Raw genomic sequence first — 20,850 nt, 5'->3', positions numbered from 1 at the left:
TATTTATTCACATCAATTTCCCTGCCAAGTATAATATTTCGTGCCCGGACGAAAACCGGTTACGACAGCTTGGCGACTCTGCTGGGGACTGGTCAAACTTTTAAAAATCAATTATAAATTGTCTCTATTAATTAAAAATTAAAAATTCATATATTTATTTTTTAATTCTTTCTTGTCAAATTTTTTATTTTTTATTTATTATTTTTATAATATTTATATGTTTTATTTTATTTGCAAGTATTTTATTTCATTATTTATTTTTCTGTCAAAGGTTTGAACATTTCTCCTCACATAAAACACTTGCATTGCATTACATAAAGCTCTATAATTGAGTTGTCCCTTTTAAGTGGGAGTGAAAGCGACGTCTTCGTGAGAATTTATTCTCCGTGTCAGACCTAGCAAGTAACTTTCGGGGTTCATATGCTCTATGTCTTCGTGAGAATTTATTCTCCGTGTCAGGCATAGAGAAATGTATCCCCTCGAATTGAACTCGATCCACTTTAGTCTGTGATGGACTAGGATTGAGGGTTAGCAGCCTAAGGGGGCACTAACATGGACAATTCGAGTACCTTTACTCCTAGATCTGAAACCCTGCATATAAAAAACCTTAGAAACTCTTCCAATCTGAAGTCATGCCGAAATTTTGTCTAAAATAGGTGTACACACAGGAGAATTGAATTCTAAACTTTCTTGTTTATTTATTTTCGTTAATGATTAAATTACATGTATATTTAAATTATTTAAATTTAGAAAAGCATGTTTAAATAAAAAAAATATTTATGTAAATGTTATTATTAAATTTCTTTATTATGTAAACTAATTTATTTTCTTTTTTGTGTGTTCTTTATTTTTCTGTTTGCATAGGATCATACAGGATAAAAGACATTGATCCTTGTGTTAATTGTCTCATTGGAAAGCCTTCATCTATGGATAAAAAGTGTTCAAATCAAGTAATTCTAAACTCAGAAGTAAGACAGTGGGATGAGGACTTACAAAGACAAGAAGGAGACAGTCTGCAGGATGATTATGTATCTGACTTGGCCAGTTATGCTCCAGTTTCACTAAAAAGAAATGATATGCAAGATTTGCGAAGCATTTGGGAAAGTTGGGATTCAAACAAAAAATTGCAGTTTTATCAGACTTACGGAGACATCCCATATTTGCTCTATGTTGAAGTTGATGATGAATTACTCAGAGCCCTAATTCAATTCTGGAATCCAGGGTACAATTGCTTCACTCTCAATAAAGAGGACTTGGTCCCTACTATTGAAGAATACACAACTTTGCTACATATCGAAGGGGCTTTGGAGAATCGAATCTATTCAAAGTCAATTAAAACTCAACCCTTTCGAGTTAAATTAGCAAAGATTGCCGGTGTACGAAGAATGGGTGGCATCCCGTACAAAACAAAAAGGCGAAAGCGAAGGCATTGCTTGGACCAACATTAGAGAAATTATTCAGAGCCATCCAGATATTAAAGTACGATTCGATTTATTTGCTCTGGGTATATATGGTATGGTCATCTTCCCAAAAGTATTGGGATATGTTGAAGCTGCAGTGGTAGATTTGTTTGAACAGCTACCGAAAAAGACTAATCCTGCTTCTGCAATTCTAGCAGAGACCTTCAGATCGTTAAATGCTTGTAGAAAGATAGGAGGTGGACGATTTTCAGGGTGTACCCAGTTGTTATATGTTTGGATCCGTAGTCATTTCTGGAATACAGAAAAGGTTTCATACCGACGCTTTAATACGGATTACTCACCATTAAAAGAATTTCTGGAGCAGGAATGGCCGAAAGAAATTAAGAAAGATATGTGGATCAATGCCTTTCGAAATCTGCAAAGCAATGACGTTGTTTGGCGAGCCCCGTGGCAAATACAAAGGGAATTCTTTTACAGATGTGGTGATTACAACTGGATAATGCTGCTCGGATTATGGGGAGGAATTGGATATGCACCACTTCTGGTTATAAGACAGTATGAAGGTCGTCAATTTGTACCTATTACTGCTGGATTACAGTCATCTGAGTTCGCATTCCACAACAAAAATTATAAAAGAAATATCATGGAAGCCGTTACAGCTTGGAAAACAACTTTTTGTATCCGAGCTAAAGTAGCAAAAGAAATGCTAACTCCTGATTATGAAGAATGGAGATCTGTCAGGAAAAACGAAAATATTCCTCTACCAGATCAAAATGAGGATATTTCTATGGAAGATCGCATTAAGGTGATTCCATCAGAGATTGAAATTCTGAGAGCTGAGTTTGAAGCAGAAAGAGAAGGCTGGTCGAAAGAATTAGAGCAAATGAGACAAGATAAAGCTATGTTGGGGGTTGGCATTGACTTTCATTCATCACAATGTGCAATGTTGAGAAAAGATAAAGAAAAAGTTGATGATGAATTCAGAGCATTACAGAAAAATTACCAGGAGTTATATAAATCCCGGAAAGCATCAGGATCCAGCCAATCAACGGTACAGAAGACCCGAGATTTGAACATTGAGAAAAGATGAGTTGAAGATCTGAAAGGAAAGAATAGCCGTCTACTCAAAAGCCTTGAAAAAGGAAAGCAAAAAATGGAAGATTTTGAGGTCGACAGAAGAGAGCGAATTATAAAACACAAGGCTGAACACCGTGAGATCATGAATGAAATGCAAAGAGAAAGGGATCGAGTCAAAGATTTAGAAGATATGAAGAATGACATCTTTGTTAAATTTGAATGTGAGAAAAATATCATGTTCAAGGGATTTGAATCTGAAATGAACCAGTTAATTGCTGAACTTGAAGTCAGAGGCCAAAAGATGGAAGAATCCAATATTGAAAAAGAAAAATGGGAGTTAGAAAGAAAAAATTTCAACACCAGACTTGAGGTGGAGCAGGAAGTGGCTAGCAATTGGATGCAAAGATGCAGAAACAAGGATGTTCAAATCCAGAAGCTTAATCAAAGAATGCAAGAAACACAAACAAAACTTGAAGAAGATCTGGATCAGTCTAGAAACAAAAACTTAGAGTTTAACGCTTACATTTTGCAACTTGAAGAATCATTATTTCAAGAAAAGGTTCGTCTAGGGCCTAATGATCTCAAAGAAAGTAATGAGGAAAATGCTTCACTACGAAGACGCATTAGAGATCTTGAAAAAATTCTGCACAATTGTCAAGTCAGAATCACTGAATTAGAGCAGACTCTTGAAGAAATGAATGAACAGTGGCAAAAGTCAACTGAGTTCTATGTGGAAAGAAGTGAAGAAAGAAGCAATATGGTGTTCGAGGCCATGGTACAAATGAGCGAAGTTGCTAGATATGTTGGGGAACTAGCTGTTGAAGCCAAAATAATTGAGCATCATGTTGATCTAGTCTCTAAGTGCGGAAAGAAGGTGTCATGGTTAATGAAAGAAATTATAGAGCTTAATAGGAAAGCTATGCCTTATCTGTAGTTATGAACTATTATAAAGAAACTTTTGTATGCCGATGAAAGTTGTTCTATGACAGTTAACTTTTTGGGATCAATACCTTTTTGCATACATACATTTTGCATACATTCATCATTCATTTCATAATTTTCGCTATGAATTATTATTATTTTATTAAGATAAAATTCATTAATTAAAATTTGGAAAAAATAATATCAAAAGATTTTTCAATCGCAGTTATTCTGGCCAAAAGAGAAATACAACATCACTACGGTACTAGACAAGCTACTAAGAGAATTATGGAGGATAAATTACAACGTATTGAGGAACATCATAATAAAGAACAAGCAGAAATGAGAATGAAGCTGGAGAAAATTGAAGCCGATATTGCAAATTCACAAGACAACATGATACAGAAAATAGAGGACATGTTTAAAAGGCAGGCTATCAGTGGAAAAATGCATGAAAATCCTGTATCTTTCGACCAAGAACCCATATATCCTCTAGGTTTTCCACCAGAATCAATTTATCACTCTGGTACTACACCTATACAAATCAATGCTCGTACATCTGCATTACAAGAAGCCAAACCACATGAAGATCAACAAGTGAATCCTGCATCTTCAAGCAAAAATCCACTTATATCCGATGTGAAAATAGGGGATCTTAATACTGAGCATTTGATCCCAGATTTGAATGAGCTGAATGAGAAACAAAAAGTAAATGAAGAACTGACCAGACAGATCAAGAGCTTAGAAGAACGAATGAAATCTGTGGAAATAACTGAATCATTCTATGGGTTTGACGCTAGTGAGTTGAGTTTGGTTCCAGACTTAATCCTCCCTATCAAGTTCAAAGCTCCCGAATTTGATAAATATGACGGTACTACCTGCCCTTCATCCCACATTACTATGTTTTGTCGAAGAATGGCAGGATATGTGAAGGACGAGAAATTGTTAATTCACTGCTTTCAGGATAGTTTGACAGGACCGGCTTTAAAATGGTATACTCAATTGACCAAAGCCAACATTAGATCCTGGAAAGATTTGGCTAAAGCATTTTTAGAGCAGTATCGCCATGTAACAGACATGGTCCCTGATAGATGGACTCTCCAAAATTTGGAGAAAAAGAATAACGAAACATTCAGACAGTATGCCCAGAGATGGCGTGACACTGCGGCCCAAGTTCAACCACCTTTGTCAGAAAAAGAGGCCACAGTAATATTTGTTCATACCTTGAAGGCTCCTTATTTAAATCATCTAATGGGGAATGCAACCAGAAATTTTGCAGATTTGGTCATTTCTGGAGAACTCATTGAAAATGTCTTGAAAAGTGGCAAGATTGAATCAAATGATGGGTCTAGTTCCAAAAGACCTACGTACTGGAAAAAGGAGAATGAAGTCAACAATGCCAATTCTTACAGCAAGTGTAACATCCCGAAAGCCGGGTCAGTGACTAAAATGTAAATTTTGGGAAATTTAGTGCTCAATTTTGAAATAAGTTAAAAGTTTTGGGATTTAAGTAAAGAATTTTGATGATGGATTAAATAGCATAGATGGATAATTAAAGGGGCAATTTAGTCTTTTCAGCTTAAAGAATATTTTGTATTTTCTTTAAATACAAGTGATACACGTGGGTTTTGGGAGAGTTCTGGAAGCCTTCTTCTTACTCTCTTCTTCTTCTTCTCGTAGCTCCAACTTAAAGGTAAGTTTGATTTTTAACTGTTAATTTCTGGAATTTATAAGTTGGTTTTGAATCTTTGGGTATTAAATAAGCTTAAGGAAAGCTTATATAGGATTTAAACAATAAGATAAAAGAATTATGAAAGAATTTACAATATGAGTTTTAAGATGGAATTTTGATAGGGTATGGTTGTTGAAGTTTTATGGATGAATTTGACTTGTCATCAATCTAATTAAGAAGTATGAAGTGTTAGAATTGGAATTAGAACACATTGAAAATTTGGTATGATTTTTGAATCTCGTATGAAATATAGGATTTTGAGGTTTAAGATGAAATAAATGAATATAGATTGGTTTAAGTATGTGTACTAGAGTTAAGAATGAAAAGGAGATGATATATGAAGTGTTTGAGAGGAAATGAAGTAATTTTCGGGTTGAAAATATGATTTCTGGGCAAGGGGAATCGGTACCCATTCAAGGGGAACCGATACCCCTTCAAACGAACAAGAATTTCCAGTATGTCATGGGGGAACCGATACCCCCATGGGGGGGGAACCGATTCCCCCTAAAGGAAAATTGGGAATATGGATTTAATAAGTTCATTTAAATTGATAGTATCCAATTACAAGGTGTAGGTATCTATTGATTGTCTCGAAATATACATTTATGTAGATTCTACGCATAAAGAAATTCCGGAACGTTTGGCAAGTAAGATCGATCAAGGGAAAGATAAGAGATTGGAATTGGCTAGTGAGGCCAGGTGAGTGCATATTAATTAGTTTACGGTGCTAAATGGAAACAAGACTTGCGACAAGCCTATTTCCTCTGTTAGAATGCATGAATATATGATTATACGTATATGAATGACATGAATTGTATGTATGCATGATTATATGTGTTAACATGCTTTTGAATGTAATGTTACGAGAAGTATGTGCTATGTAATGTATATATATGAGCCATATGACATGATATATGTGAACATGAGAAAACAAAGTATAAGATATGAACTATGTGATCCTATAAGAATATGAAAAGAAGCTATGTGACTACATGTATATGTGAAAGAAGCTATGAGCTTATATGGCATGTGATATGAAAGTGTATATGTGAAATGATATGAAATATATATGTGAAAACAAGTATATGTTATGAGATAAGATCTATGTGATTACATGCAACATATGATATTAGATATATGTTTACACGTACATGTGATACGTGACTGAAAAGAAAAGCTATGTGGTTATAAGAGAAAGAATATGAATAAGTAATGTGAACTGTTATAAATGATAATGCCCATGTTATGTGATATGAGAGCTAGGGGTATAGTTGGCATGCCAAGGGTCGAGGGTTTACCTATGTTCTTCGGGACATAAGGACTGTTTACCTATGTTCTTCGGGACATATGGACTGTTTACCTATATTCTTCGGAACATACGGACTGTTTACCTATGTCCTTCGGGACATATGGACTGATTACCTAGGTTCTTCGGAATCTATGGACTGGTCCTTCGGGACATTGATCGAGCTGTGGTGACAGCATATGTGTGCACAACCTCAATGTACTCACATACCTTAAGTTCTCACTAGTGTACATGGGCTAATAAAGTGATTAAACAAGCATACTGAATGTGATATGTATACGATGGGTTTATAAGTGGTTTGAAATGTGTTACGTGAACCATATGATGTTGTGTGTGTATAGTGTTTGATTGAAAAGGTTAACAATAAAAGTATGTGATTACATGATAAACTGTTAATGATGAATTATGTGTCTGTATGTATTTATTGTAATTAATCTGATATGATTTTATATGATACGAAGAATGCATGGAATTGGTATAACATGATAGAACAAAACATGCATGTATTGATATATGTTATGAAGTGCATTATAAGTCGTTATGCCTCACTAAGTCTTCGACTTAGCGTGTGATTGTTTCACACGTAGGTTTCGAGAAGAGTAAAGAGTAATGCGGAGCAAGACAGGTCAGTTTTCCTTACCAAATGTCAGATCAGAAAATGTATGTACTGTTTACAGAATGTAGTTGGCATGTAGTCTAAAGATATAAATGGTATGAACTCTGATATCTGTTGTAAACGTTTTGAAATAATTTAAATGTTATCAAAGTTTTTAAATTACTCACTATTTTATACGAATAAATGTTTGAAAAGTCAATGTGACACTTTGGACTCGTATCCGGGTCGGATACGGGTTGGGGGTGTTACATTTAATGGTATCAGAGCTATGGTTTAGCCGATTCTCGGCATAAACCGAAGTCCAAAATGTCATAAAAGGTGTACATGCCAACATAGATTGAAAAATTTCTGATCTGATAGTGTAAGGAATACGTTGTCTTGCTAATAAAATAAGAATAGTTTAATACAGTAGAAATCTGATCGTGATAATTTCGAAGTAAGTGAAAGGTGATATTCCTGATTGTGATAGCTATTCACTTGCCCTGGCCAGACAGGATGAAGAGCGGACACCTCAGGAAATGCCTAGTAAGATCAAAAGTTGATTTCAGAAAGCTGAAATCATATCTGAATAATGATAGAAAATTTTCATCGTTTGGAATTGGAAAAACGATGTAGAGTAGTTTTGCTATTATGTGAATAAGATAGAAGATGGTGAACGGGTGTCACCATAAGAATGTTAAAAAGATCTAATGACGTGATGATTACGTATAGAAGAATTCAAGGATAAGTGCATCAGTGACAAGCGTATAAGATGTATATGTCAGAGCTTATGAGTTCGAAATGAAGGAATAACATTGTGTATAAGCCAGAGCGTTTATATGATAAGGGTTTGCAGTTAAGACGGAAAAGTTAGCGTTAGCTAACAAGAATATGCGATGGGAATGTACTGGAATTATAAGATTATAAGATATTGTCAAGATATGATAACTAGATCTGCAATGGATCTGGATATAGTTGCATATTTGGATCATAGTAATGTGGTATAGTAAAGGAAAAGGAAGTAAGAATTTGTATATTTAAGTAAAGCTGAGGATTGATAAGAAGAGTTTGAGAATGTGTATATTGATGATCAGATTATAAGACACAGGAAGTCAGAATGTTGAGTTTGAGCAAAAGAAATTTCAGGATATATAAGAATAGAGGTGAAATTGATAAGTTGAGTAAGCGAATTTTAAGATAATTTCGATTTGAAAGGATGTATGTGTTTAGTTGATTAGGGTTTGTACCCTAGATTGAACATATGTTATTGACTAGCTGTCAGAGTAAAGGTGATAGAGTTATAAGACTGAAGGAAAAGACAAAGTGGAGTTAATTGATTATGATGTGAATTTGAATATGATTGTATATTCTGAGCAGATAACTATGATGTAGAAACTGAGATAAGTATTTGCATGGAACCTTCAGGAAGGAAAATACAAGTATAAGAAATGATAAAGAATGAAGTTATGTATAAGAAATGGGTTATCAGAGTAATGAGGATGCAATGAAGATTGGTACATAAAGATGAGTATAAGTGATAAGACAAGAGTGTGAATATGAAAGGAAATATATGATTTATGTATAAGGAATAAGGAGTAAAGAAATGAAAGGGATTGATTTAAAAGAATCAGATACGATAAGTATGGAAGTACAGAGGACAGTTTTGATATAGAGTGATGAGATGAATGTTACTGTCAACGTGATGAGTGACATTATATAGAATTTTAGAAAGGTCAAGGGAAAAATGCATAGTCGAATGAGAGAAAAGACAACAATGGATTGGTATTACTGGTTATTGTTTATATGATAAGCAACAGAAGATGAATGTATAAACGAAAAAGATAGTTGGAAAACTTAAGGATTGAAAAGTAAGTTTCCGATGATGACGAGAAAGAATAAGTCAGGGAAGCAACATAAGAACATTGGAAGATATGTTCTTACTAAGATGTTCAGTGAAAATTCGAGGGCGAATTTTCTTATAAGGAGGGGAGATTTGTAACATCCCGAAAGCCGGGTCAGTGACTAAAATGTAAATTTTGGGAAATTTAGTGCTCAATTTTGAAATAAGTTAAAAGTTTTGGGATTTAAGTAAAGAATTTTGATAATGGATTAAATAGCATAGATGGATAATTAAAGGGGCAATTTAGTCTTTTCAGCTTAAAGAATATTTTGTATTTTCTTTAAATACAAGTGATACACGTGGGTTTTGGGAGAGTTCTGGAAGCCTTCTTCTTACTCTCTTCTTCTTCTTCTCGTAGCTCCAACTTAAAGGTAAGTTTGATTTTTAACTGTTAATTTCTGGAATTTATAAGTTGGTTTTGAATCTTTGGGTATTAAATAAGCTTAAGGAAAGCTTATATAGGATTTAAACAATAAGATAAAGGAATTATGAAAGAATTTACAATATGAGTTTTAAGATGGAATTTTGATAGGGTATGGTTGTTGAAGTTTTATGGATGAATTTGACTTGTCATCAATCTAATTAAGAAGTATGAAGTGTTAGAATTGGAATTAGAACACATTGAAAATTTGGTATGATTTTTGAATCTCATATGGAATATAGGATTTTGAGGTTTAAGATGAAATAAATGAATATAGATTGGTTTAAGTATGTGTACTAGAGTTAAGAATGAAAAGGAGGTGATTTATGAAGTGTTTGAGAGGAAATGAAGTAATTTTCGGGTTGAAAATATGATTTCTGGGCAAGGGGAATCGGTACCCATTCAAGGGGAACCGATACCCCTTCAAACGAACAAGAATTTCCAGTATGTCATGGGCGAACCGATACCCCCATGGGGGGGGAACCGATTCCCCCTAAAGGAAAATTGGGAATATGGATTTAATAAGTTCATTTAAATTGATAGTATCCAATTACAAGGTGTAGGTATCTATTGATTGTCTCGAAATATACATTTATATAGATTCTACGCATAAAGAAATTCCGGAACGTTTGGCAAGTAAGATCGATCAAGGGAAAGATAAGAGATTGGAATTGGCTAGTGAGGCCAGGTGAGTGCATATTAATTAGTTTATGGTGCTAAATGGAAACAAGACTTGCGACAAGCCTATTTCCTCTGTTAGAATGCATGAATATATGATTATACGTATATGAATGACATGAATTGTATGTATGCATGATTATATGTGTTAACATGCTTTTGAATGTAATGTTACGAGAAGTATGTGCTATGTAATGTATATATATGAGCCATATGACATGATATATGTGAACATGAGAAAACAAAGTATAAGATATGAACTATGTGATCCTATGAGAATATGAAAAGAAGCTATGTGACTACATGTATATGTGAAAGAAGCTATGAGCTTATATGGCATGTGATATGAAAGTGTATATGTGAAATGATATGAAATATATATGTGAAAACAAGTATATGTTATGAGATAAGATCTATGTGATTACATGCAACATATGATATTAGATATATGTTTACACGTACATGTGATACGTGACTGAAAAGAAAAGCTATGTGGTTATAAGAGAAAGAATATGAATAAGTAATGTGAACTGTTATAAATGATAATGCCCATGTTATGTGATATGAGAGCTAGGGGTATAGTTGGCATGCCAAGGGTCGAGGGTTTACCTATGTTCTTCGGGACATAAGGACTGTTTACCTATGTTCTTCGGGACATATGGACTGTTTACCTATGTTCTTCGGAACATACGGACTGTTTACCTATGTCCTTCGGGACATATGGACTGATTACCTCGGTTCTTCGGAATCTATGGACTGGTCCTTCGGGACATTGATCGAGCTGTGGTGACAGCATATGTGTGCACAACCTCAATGTACTCACATACCTTAAGTTCTCACTAGTGTACATGGGCTAATAAAGTGATTAAACAAGCATACTGAATGTGATATGTATACGATGGGTTTATAAGTGGTTTGAAATGTGTTACGTGAACCATATGATGTTGTGTGTGTGTATAGTGTTTGATTGAAAAGGTTAACAATAAAAGTATGTGATTACATGATAAACTGTTAATGATGAATTATGTGTCTGTATGTATTTATTGTAATTAATCTGATATGATTTTATATGATACGAAGAATGCATGGAATTGGTATAACATGATAGAACAGAACATGCATGTATTGATATATGTTATGAAGTGCATTATAAGTCGTTATGCCTCACTAAGTCTTCGACTTAGCGTGTGATTGTTTCACACGTAGGTTTCGAGAAGAGTAAAGAGTAATGCGGAGCAAGACAGGTCAGTTTTCCTTACCAAATGTCAGATCAGAAAATGTATGTACTGTTTACAGAATGTAGTTGGCATGTAGTCTAAAGATATAAATGGTATGAACTCTGATATCTGTTGTAAACGTTTTGAAATAATTTAAATGTTATCAAAGTTTTTAAATTACTCACTATATTTTATACGAATAAATGTTTGAAAAGTCAATGTGACACTTTGGACTCGTATCCGGGTCGGATACGGGTTGGGGGTGTTACAGCAAGGATTCATCGAAAAGTGTTACAATAACCCAGCCAAGGGTTAAGAAAGAGGAAACAAACACTAATCGATCAGATTCCAGAGGATCTCGAATGGAAAATGAAAGGTTGTCTTTTACACCTTTACCAGTACCATATGCTGAGATCTATGATTCACTGTTAAAAGCAGATGTCATACGGCCCTATCCTTTGGTTCCCATGCAACCACCATTCCCTCCTTGGTATGATACAAAGGCACACTGTGTTTATCATGAAGGAATCACGGGTCATTCTATTGAAAACTGTTTGGCATTCAAAAGGGTGGTTCAAAATTTGATCAACACTGGGAAGTTGGAATTCAATACACCATCTGCATCAAATCATCCATTGCCAAATCATGGAGATAAAAACGTGAATGCAATTCAGGAAGAGAACAGAAAGAAAGCAAAAACTGACATTTCTGAAATTAAATCTCCGTTTGTTTGGGTATTCCAACAACTCTCTTTAGCCGGTATAGTTCCACAACAATTCAGGCCAAAGCAGAATGAAGACAAGAATTATTGTGAATATCATCAGGAGAAAGGGCATCAAATTCAACTATGTCCTGAATTTAGGGATTTGGTGCAAAAATTGATGAACAATAGAGAAATAGAATTCTTTGAAGAAGAACCAGGAAAAAAAGAAGATGATGTTTGCTCATCAGAGGATTCTAAACCAAGTCAAAGAATAAATGATCCTGTGATCATTAATGTGAAATCATCTACGGTGATTCCTGCACCAATAAAGCCGAAAGTAGTTATCACACTCCTCTACCATTTCCATACAAAGATACCCGCAGGGTACCTTGGAATTATACTACCAATGTTTCAATGGTAGGAGGATCTGTTTCTCTAGAAAAAACAGAAGAGAAAATACAGAGTTTGGGTACAACATCGAAGTCTGAAGCAGTGAGCGAAGTCGGTTTCTTTACAAGAAGTGGGAGATGTTACTCTCCCGAAACATCTAATGCTTCAGAACAAGTGAAAACAAAAGGAAAAGCCATGACAATACCTCAGAAGGTATTTGAAGATGAATCCCTTCCAGCATTTAATGAGCCTGTGACAGAAAAACAAGCTCAAGAATTTTTGAAATTCCTGAAACATTGTGACTATAGTGTGGTTGAACAACTACACAAACAACAAGCGAGAATTTCCATTCTTGATCTATTGATGAATTCAGAAGCACATAGAAATGCTTTGATGAAAATTATCAATCAAACATTTATCCCCGAAGATATATCCCTCAATAAACTTGACAGAATTGTGGGACATATAGCCGCTGACAATTACATAACGTTCACGGATGATGAAATACCGGAAGGCGGAATGGGGTCAGTAAAAGCTTTGAACATCACAACACATTGTCATGGTCATGTATTGCCAGGAGTATTGATTGACAATGGATCCGCTCTCAACTTGATGCCTCTAGTCACACTTCAAATAATGCCTGTGGATCAATCACACATGAAGAGTTATCAGAATGTAGTGTGAGCATTTGATGGAACTCAAAAAGAGGTGCTTGGGAAAATGGAAATACCGTTGTTAATTGGTCCAGTCGTGTATAATATTGACTTTGTGGTGATGGACATCCACCCTACATATAATTGTCTATTAGGGAGGCCATGGATTCATTCAGCAGGAGCCGTTCCTTCTTCATTACATCAGAAATTGAAATTTGTTGTTAATGGACAACTAATATGTGTAGGAGCTGAAGAAGAAATCATTGCGTCAGTAACAAGTGATGTTCCATATATCGACACCAATGATGATGCTCTTGAATGCTCTTTCCGAGCTCTTGAATTTGTAAATGCAACCTTTATTGCAGAATGAAGCAAAATTCCATATCCCAGATTGTCTGATTGCACCAAGATGACGGTACGACAAACTTTAGGCATCGGAGCTAAAGCTGGGAAAGGTCTAGGAAAGAATCTTCAAGGGATTTCAGTTCCTTTCAAAATAAAGATGAAGAAAGATCGTTTTGGGCTTGGATTTAAGCCCAATTTTCAGCAAAAGAACAAAGAGATGAAAAGAAGATGTGAAGACAGAAAGGCAAAATTGAAAGGAGGAGAAATCCTTTGGAAACACATATCATTCCCACAGTTGAAAACCATATTCAGATCAGGGGGAACAATTAATGTAGAACAGCAGCTTGTTGAAGCCTTTAAAGAAGAAAAGTTGACGAATGATCAAGACATAGTTGAAGAAGCTATGAATGGATTATTTATCAACATGATCATGAATGACAACAAAACTGGCAAATACTTGGATAGGATTCGACCATGTTTTCCTGGAGAAACACTCACCAATTGGACCACTGAAGATCTTCCTATAGTTTTTAATATTAACGCAGAGTAATATTCAGAACTAATCTTTATGTTTAGCTCAAAAATATGAAAACTTTTTGTTATCTTGTAAAAGAAATTATGTTAAATATAAGGAATGTTCTTTAAAATTTTCATATGGCAATCATTCTTTACATTTTCTTACATTTTTACATTTATTTACTATATTCTTTCGGAAATATGTCCGACTTAAATTTGCAGGTGTCACCGTGTTAATAGCATGTGTATTCCTAAATTTAATCCAGTGATAAATTTAGAGCATCCTATATGTCTGGAAGAAATCAATGGTTGTGAGGATGAACTGGAATGTGATGTTCCTAATGAACTATTAAGATTGGTAGAAAAAGAAGACAAACAAATTCTACCCCACAAGGAAGAGGTTGAGACTGTGAATTTGGGAACAGATGAAGAAATGAAAGAGGTGAAAATTGGTACTACTCTGACAATCCAGATAAAACAAGAATTGATAAATCTCCTTCAAGAGTTCAAAGATATCTTTGCATGGTCTTATCAAGATATGCCCGGTTTAAGCACAGATATAGTGATACACAAGCTTCCAATCAATCCAGAATATAAACCGGTCCAACAAAAGCTCAGAAGAATGAGGCCAGAAATGTTGTTGCAAATCAAAGAGGAAGTAATGAAACAGATCAATGCAGGTTTCCTACAGGCATCTAAATACCCAGAATGGGTAGCCAACATTGTTCCCGTACCAAAGAAAAATGGGAAAGTTCGAATGTGTGTGGATTACAGAGATCTCAACAGAGCTAGTCCGAAAGATAGTTTTCCATTACCCCACATAGACACATTGGTGGATAATACTGCAGGGCACGCATGGTTTTCATTTATGGATGGATTTTCAGGATATAATCAGATAAAAATGAATCCTGAAGACATGGAAAAAACAACATTTGTAACCATGTGGGGCACATTCTGTTATAAAGTGATGCCATTTGGATTGAAAAATGCAGGGGCAACATATCAAAGAGCCATGGTAACTTTGTTTCATGACATGATGCACAAAGAGATTGAAGTATATGTAGATGACATGATTGCCAAGTCCAGGACTGAAGAAGAACATATTCAAAATCTGAGAAAGCTTTTCCAGAGATTGAGGAAGTATCAATTAAAGCTCAACCCCGCAAAATGCACTTTTGGGGTAACTTCCGGAAAACTTTTGGGATTTGTGGTCAGCAAAAAAGAAATCGAGATTGATCCAGATAAAGTAAAAAGCAATTCAAGATCTTCCACCACCCAATACAAAAAAAGAAGTTCGAGGCTTTTTGGGAAGATTAAATTATATATCTCGGTTCATTTCTCAATTAACTGACAAATGTGATCCAATGTTCAAATTACTTCGAAAGAACAATCCTGAAGTCTGGAATGAAAAATGTCAAGAAACTTTGGATATTATTAAGAAATATTTATCCAATGCCCCCATTTTAGTATCACCAATGCCTGATAGACCATTAATTCTCTACTTGACGATTTTCGAAAATTCGATGGGATGTGTACTAGGACAGCATGATGAATCTGGAAGAAAAGAAAAAAGCTATTTATTATCTGAGCAAGAAATTTACTGATTGTGAAGTTCGATATCCACCAATACAAAAATTATGTTGTGCTTTGGTGTGGACTACTCGAAGACTCAGACAATATATGTTATACCATACTACTTGGTTGATATCAAAACTTGATCCTTTGAAATTCTTAATGGAATCACCAGCTTTGACAGGCAGAATGGCTAGATGGCAGATGTTATTATCTGAGTTTGATATTGTATATGTCAACCAAAAAGCGATAAAAGGAAGTGTAATAGCTGATTTTCTGGCCAGTCGTGTATCAAATGATTATCAGCCTTTGAACTTCAATTTTCCCGATGAAGATTTGTTATGCATATCCATGAATGAAGAAGTCAGAACAAATGATGAATTTGCAACTTGGAAGCTTTATTTTGACGGAGCATCTAATGCTTTGGGACGAGGAATCGGGGCAGTGTTAATTTCTCCAGAAAATGTTTATTATCCCTTTACGAGTAGACTGGAGTTCTTTTGCACCAATAATATGGCAGAATATGAAGCTTGTGTCATGGGATTGAAAGCAGCTATAGAAAGAAAAATCAAATTTCTCAAGATATATGGAGATTCATCGTTAGTGGTGTATCAATTGCGAGGAGAATGGGAAACAAAAGACCCCAAATTGTTGGAATACCGAAATTTTACACTCGAATTAGTGAAAGAATTTGAGAAAGTTACCTTCAATTATCTCCCTCGAGAAGAAAATCAAATGGCAGATGCTTTGGCTACATTAGCTGCTATGTTTCAGGCAACTAAGAAAGTTGATATGATGCCAATCAAAATGCAAGTATATGAAATTCCTGCACATTGTTATAGTGTGGAAGAATAGGTAGATGGTAAACCATGGTATCATGATATTCTGCAATATATCAAAAATCAAAGTTATCCACCAAATGCATCGGAAATTGATAAAAGAACCTTGAGAAGAATGGCTGCTGGATATTTTCTTGATGGAGAGATTATGTATAGAAGAAGCAATGATCAAATTCTATTGAGATGTTTAAATACCAGTGAAGCTCGAAATGTCATTGAAGAAATACACAGTGGAATATGTGGAACACATGCAAATGGTCTTTCTATGGCCAGAAAAATAATGAGATATGGATACTATTGGGCTACTATGTACACAGATTGCATTGATTATGCAAGGAAATGTCATAAATGCCAAATATATGCAGACAAGATTCATGTACCCCCATCTCCTTTACATGTAATGACAGCACCCTGGCCATTTTCTATGTGGGGAATAGATGTCATTGGAGCAATCACACCGAAAGCATCGAATGGACATTGTTTCATCCTTGTGGCAATTGATTATTTTACCAAATGGGTTGAAGCTGCTTCATATACCAATATTAAGAGATCCACAGTCTGCAAATTCATAAAGAAAGAGATAGTTTGCCGATATGGCCTACCAGAGAGGATCATTACAGACAATGCTCTGAACCTGAACAACAAAATGATGACCGAACTTTGTGCACAGTTTAAGATCAAACATGCAAACTCAGTGGCATATCGTCCAAAGATGAATGGGGCAGTTGAAGCAGCAAATAAGAACATCAAGAGAATCATTACAAAGACTACTGAAACTTACAAAGATTGGCACGAGAAGTTACCTTTTGCTCTATATGCATACCGAACTACTGTTCGAACATCTACTGGGGCAACGCCTTTTTCTTTAGTCTACGGGATGGAAGCAGTCTTACCAATTGAAATTGAGATTCCATCGCTTCGAATATTGAGAGAAATAAAATTAGATGAATCTGAATGGATCCAAGCTAGATTTGATCAATTGAACCTTATTGAGGAAAAAAGATTGAAAGCTATTTGCCATGGACAGATGTATCAAAAACGGATGATGAAGTCTCATGAAAAAAAAGTACATCCAAGAGAGTTCCAAGAGGGTGATCTAGTACTAAAAAAGATCTTGCCCATACATAAAGATTTCCGCGGGAAATGGATGCCTAATTGGGAAGGGCCATACGTTGTGAAAAAGGCCTTTTCCGGAGGAGCATTGATCTTGGCAGAAATGGATGGAAAATTCTGAGAAATCCAATAAACTCGGATTCTGTCAAGAAATATTATGCTTGAAGAAAAAAGAAAAAAAAAAAAAAAAAAAAAAAAAAAAAAAGAAAAAGAGACAAAAAGAAAAAGGGGGGTCAAGGTGAAAACCCGCAAAGGGCATCTTGCAACCAAATGGAGGATTTGAGTTGAAAACCTGAAAAGGCGGCTCAAATGCAGGTTGATATTAGGCATCTGGCAATTGAGCCCTCTTAAGATTTTGACAGTTTGGGAGAAAATTCACATCTACAAGCATTTTGACAACGTTTGAGATCTTCCAGACAAAAGCTTACATCATTACTCTAAATTGTGTCAACTTGATTAATTTAGAAATACTTATGCTTATAATTTGTTGAGACATTTGAATTTTTATCATTCTTATGCTTGCCATAACTTTGAATACAATTCTATTTATTTCAAGTTCAATTTATTTGAGATTCAATTTATTTTTGAAAATTCAATTTATTCTTTTATTGAATTAACATAATTTTGAAATAATTTAAAGATTTCTGAATATCACTTTATGTTAATACTTTTAAATACATGGAATACAAAGTAAGCAAATCATCACCATCTTGAACAGGGTCGAATCCGCCAAATCTACTCATCAATTGTTCCAACCGATCACCATTCAGTTCTTGCACATCTGTTTTCAAAGATATACTAAGACAGTAGAATGCGATCTTTGCAGCATTGATTCCAGCAAAAAGAAACAAGACATTGATATCACTGGGAAACATATCTCTATACAGATTCTTGTGTATGGTTTTTAAGGAAACCTAGAAGTATTTCCACCTCATCAGGTTCAAGTGGAGCAACTTTATTCTTTCCAACCCATACTAGATTATATTTTCAGTACTCATCAAGAACATACTTCTGGATACTCGAAGGTGGCTCATTGTCATAACCTTCAAGAGCCTTACAGATCCTTTCTGTCAATTTGGCACTTCCTGTACATGTTTTTAAACAGTTCAACTTTGTTCTTGGATCACATGAAAGCCATCATTTCTTTGTCAATGAAAAAGCATCAGCACATGGAGGAAGCAGAATAAGAGAAAATCTGTTCTTAATTGGCAGAGTTATGAATATAGCTATTGTCAGTGTAGTAGTATGAAAATGTTTCAAATCTACAAATTATGGCTTTACATCTAATAAGTACTGTGATATCCCAGTCCAAACCTTAATTGGAATAAATGCAATTTGCTCATAGCATCTTCTGGAAGTGTTCTTTGAGTTATCTGATCTGGTTTGACAGAACCAATCATTGAATTTGAAAGATGAATTTGCTCATAGCATCTTCTGGAAGTGTTCTTTGAGTTATCTGATCTGGTTTGATAGAACCAATCATTGAATTTGGAAGATGAATTTGCTCATAGCATCTTCTGGAAGTGTTCTTTGAGTTATCTGATCTGGTTTGACAGAACCAATCATTGAATTTGGAAGATGAATTTGCTCATAGCATCTTCTGGAAGTGTTCTTTGAGTTATCTGATCTGGTTTGACAGAACCAATCATTGAATTTGGAAGATGAATTTACTCATAGCATCTTCTGGAAGTGTTCTTTGAGTTATCTGATCTGGTTTGACAGAACCAATCATTGAATTTGGAAGATGAATTTACTCATAGCATCTTCTGGAAGTGTTCTTTGAGTTATCTGATCTGGTTTGGCAGAACCAATCATTGAATTTGGAAGATGAATTTGCTCATAGTAGAAATAAGGAAATTCAATAGCATCTTATGGAAGTGTTCTTTGAGTTATCTGATCTGGTTTGGTAAGAACTACAGAACCAATCATTGGAATTAAAAGATGAACTGCATGATCGTCTTCATTAAGAAGTTTCTAATCAAGCTTCTTTTGCTTATTCCTTTCCCAAAAATCATAGCCCAAATTTCGCCTTTTCTTGTAATTGGGATCATTGTATAATGGCTTCCCATTTTGTACCGGAAGAAATGTGTCAGTAACATTAGCCATTTGAGCAGCATATATAAAATTTGCCAATTCTGCAATTGATGAATCTGGACCACGTCTCTACATGGCTATTGAAGTTTCAGCCCTTGAGAATCCCATTTTTGTCAAGTATAACAGTTATTTCTCCTCATCAGAATCAGAATTCAAGATTTTTCGGTATTAAAAGAATTATCGATATCTGTGAAATCATCTTGAAAGGTCATTTCATAATCAGATGAGTTGTTATCAGAATCAACATGTTGCCTGAATGCAAGCTTTTCAAGAGCCTATACTATTGAGTTTTATTCTCAAGAGATTTTGTGACATTATATCTACATTAATCAAAGATGATAGATTCTCTCATTTGAAGAAGAAAAATCTATTGGGTTTTTACAATTGAAGAAATACTCAATTCACCAATCTGAAATCAAATAACTCAACATTCATGCATCATATTTTAGGTGTTTACAAAAATAGGTGCATTTTCATTCATTTTCATCTATGTTGAATTTTTAACAGGAATTTCAAAGATTTTAGCAAAGATTCAAATCCATCACTTGATGGATCAGCTTTTCCAGTTCGAGTTCATAATGAGAAGAACTCATCTGAAGAAGGAAGAAGAAGTTCATAATGAGAAGAATTTGTTCAACCTTTTGCTCAAATCCATCACTTGATGGATCAGCTTTTCCAGTTCGAGTTCATAATGAGAAGAACTCATCTGAAGAAGGAAGAAGAAGTTCATAATGAGAAGAATTTGTTCAACCTTTTCCTCAAATCCATCACTTGATGGATCAGCTTTTCCAGTTCGAGTTCATAATGAGAAGAACTCATCTGAAGAAGGAAGAAGAAGTTCATAATGAGAAGAATTTGTTCAACCTTTTGCTCAAATCCATCACTTGATGGATCAGCTTTTCCAGTTCGAGTTCATAATGAGAAGAACTCATCTGAAGAAGGAAGAAGAAGTTCATAATGAGAAGAATTTGTTCAACCTTTTGCTCAAATCCATCACTTGATGGATCAGTTTTTCCAGTTCGAGTTCATAATGAGAAGAACTCATCTGAAGAAGGAAGAAGAAGTTCATAATGAGAAGAATTTGTTCAACCTTTTGCTCAAATCTATCACTTGATGGAGCAGCTTTTCCAGAGAAGTTCATAATGAAAAGAACTCATCTGAAGAAGGAAGAAGAAGTTCATAATAAGAAGAACTTGTTCAACTTTTTGCATAATTCTATCACAGAAGGAGATAGATTCGCATCAGCCTTTCCAGAGAAGAACTTATTCAACCTTTTGAATGACTCTATCACAGAAAGAAAGATATTTTTTTTAGATTTGCTCCGATTGGGAGCCGTTTAAAGGAAAATATCATCGGA

The sequence above is a fragment of the Hibiscus syriacus genome, unplaced genomic scaffold, assembly GCF_006381635.1.
Source record: "Hibiscus syriacus cultivar Baekdansim isolate YM2019G1 unplaced genomic scaffold, ASM638163v2 tig00003041_pilon, whole genome shotgun sequence".
Taxonomy (NCBI): domain Eukaryota; kingdom Viridiplantae; phylum Streptophyta; class Magnoliopsida; order Malvales; family Malvaceae; genus Hibiscus; species Hibiscus syriacus.
Note: the sequence above shows the minus strand (reverse complement) of the source record.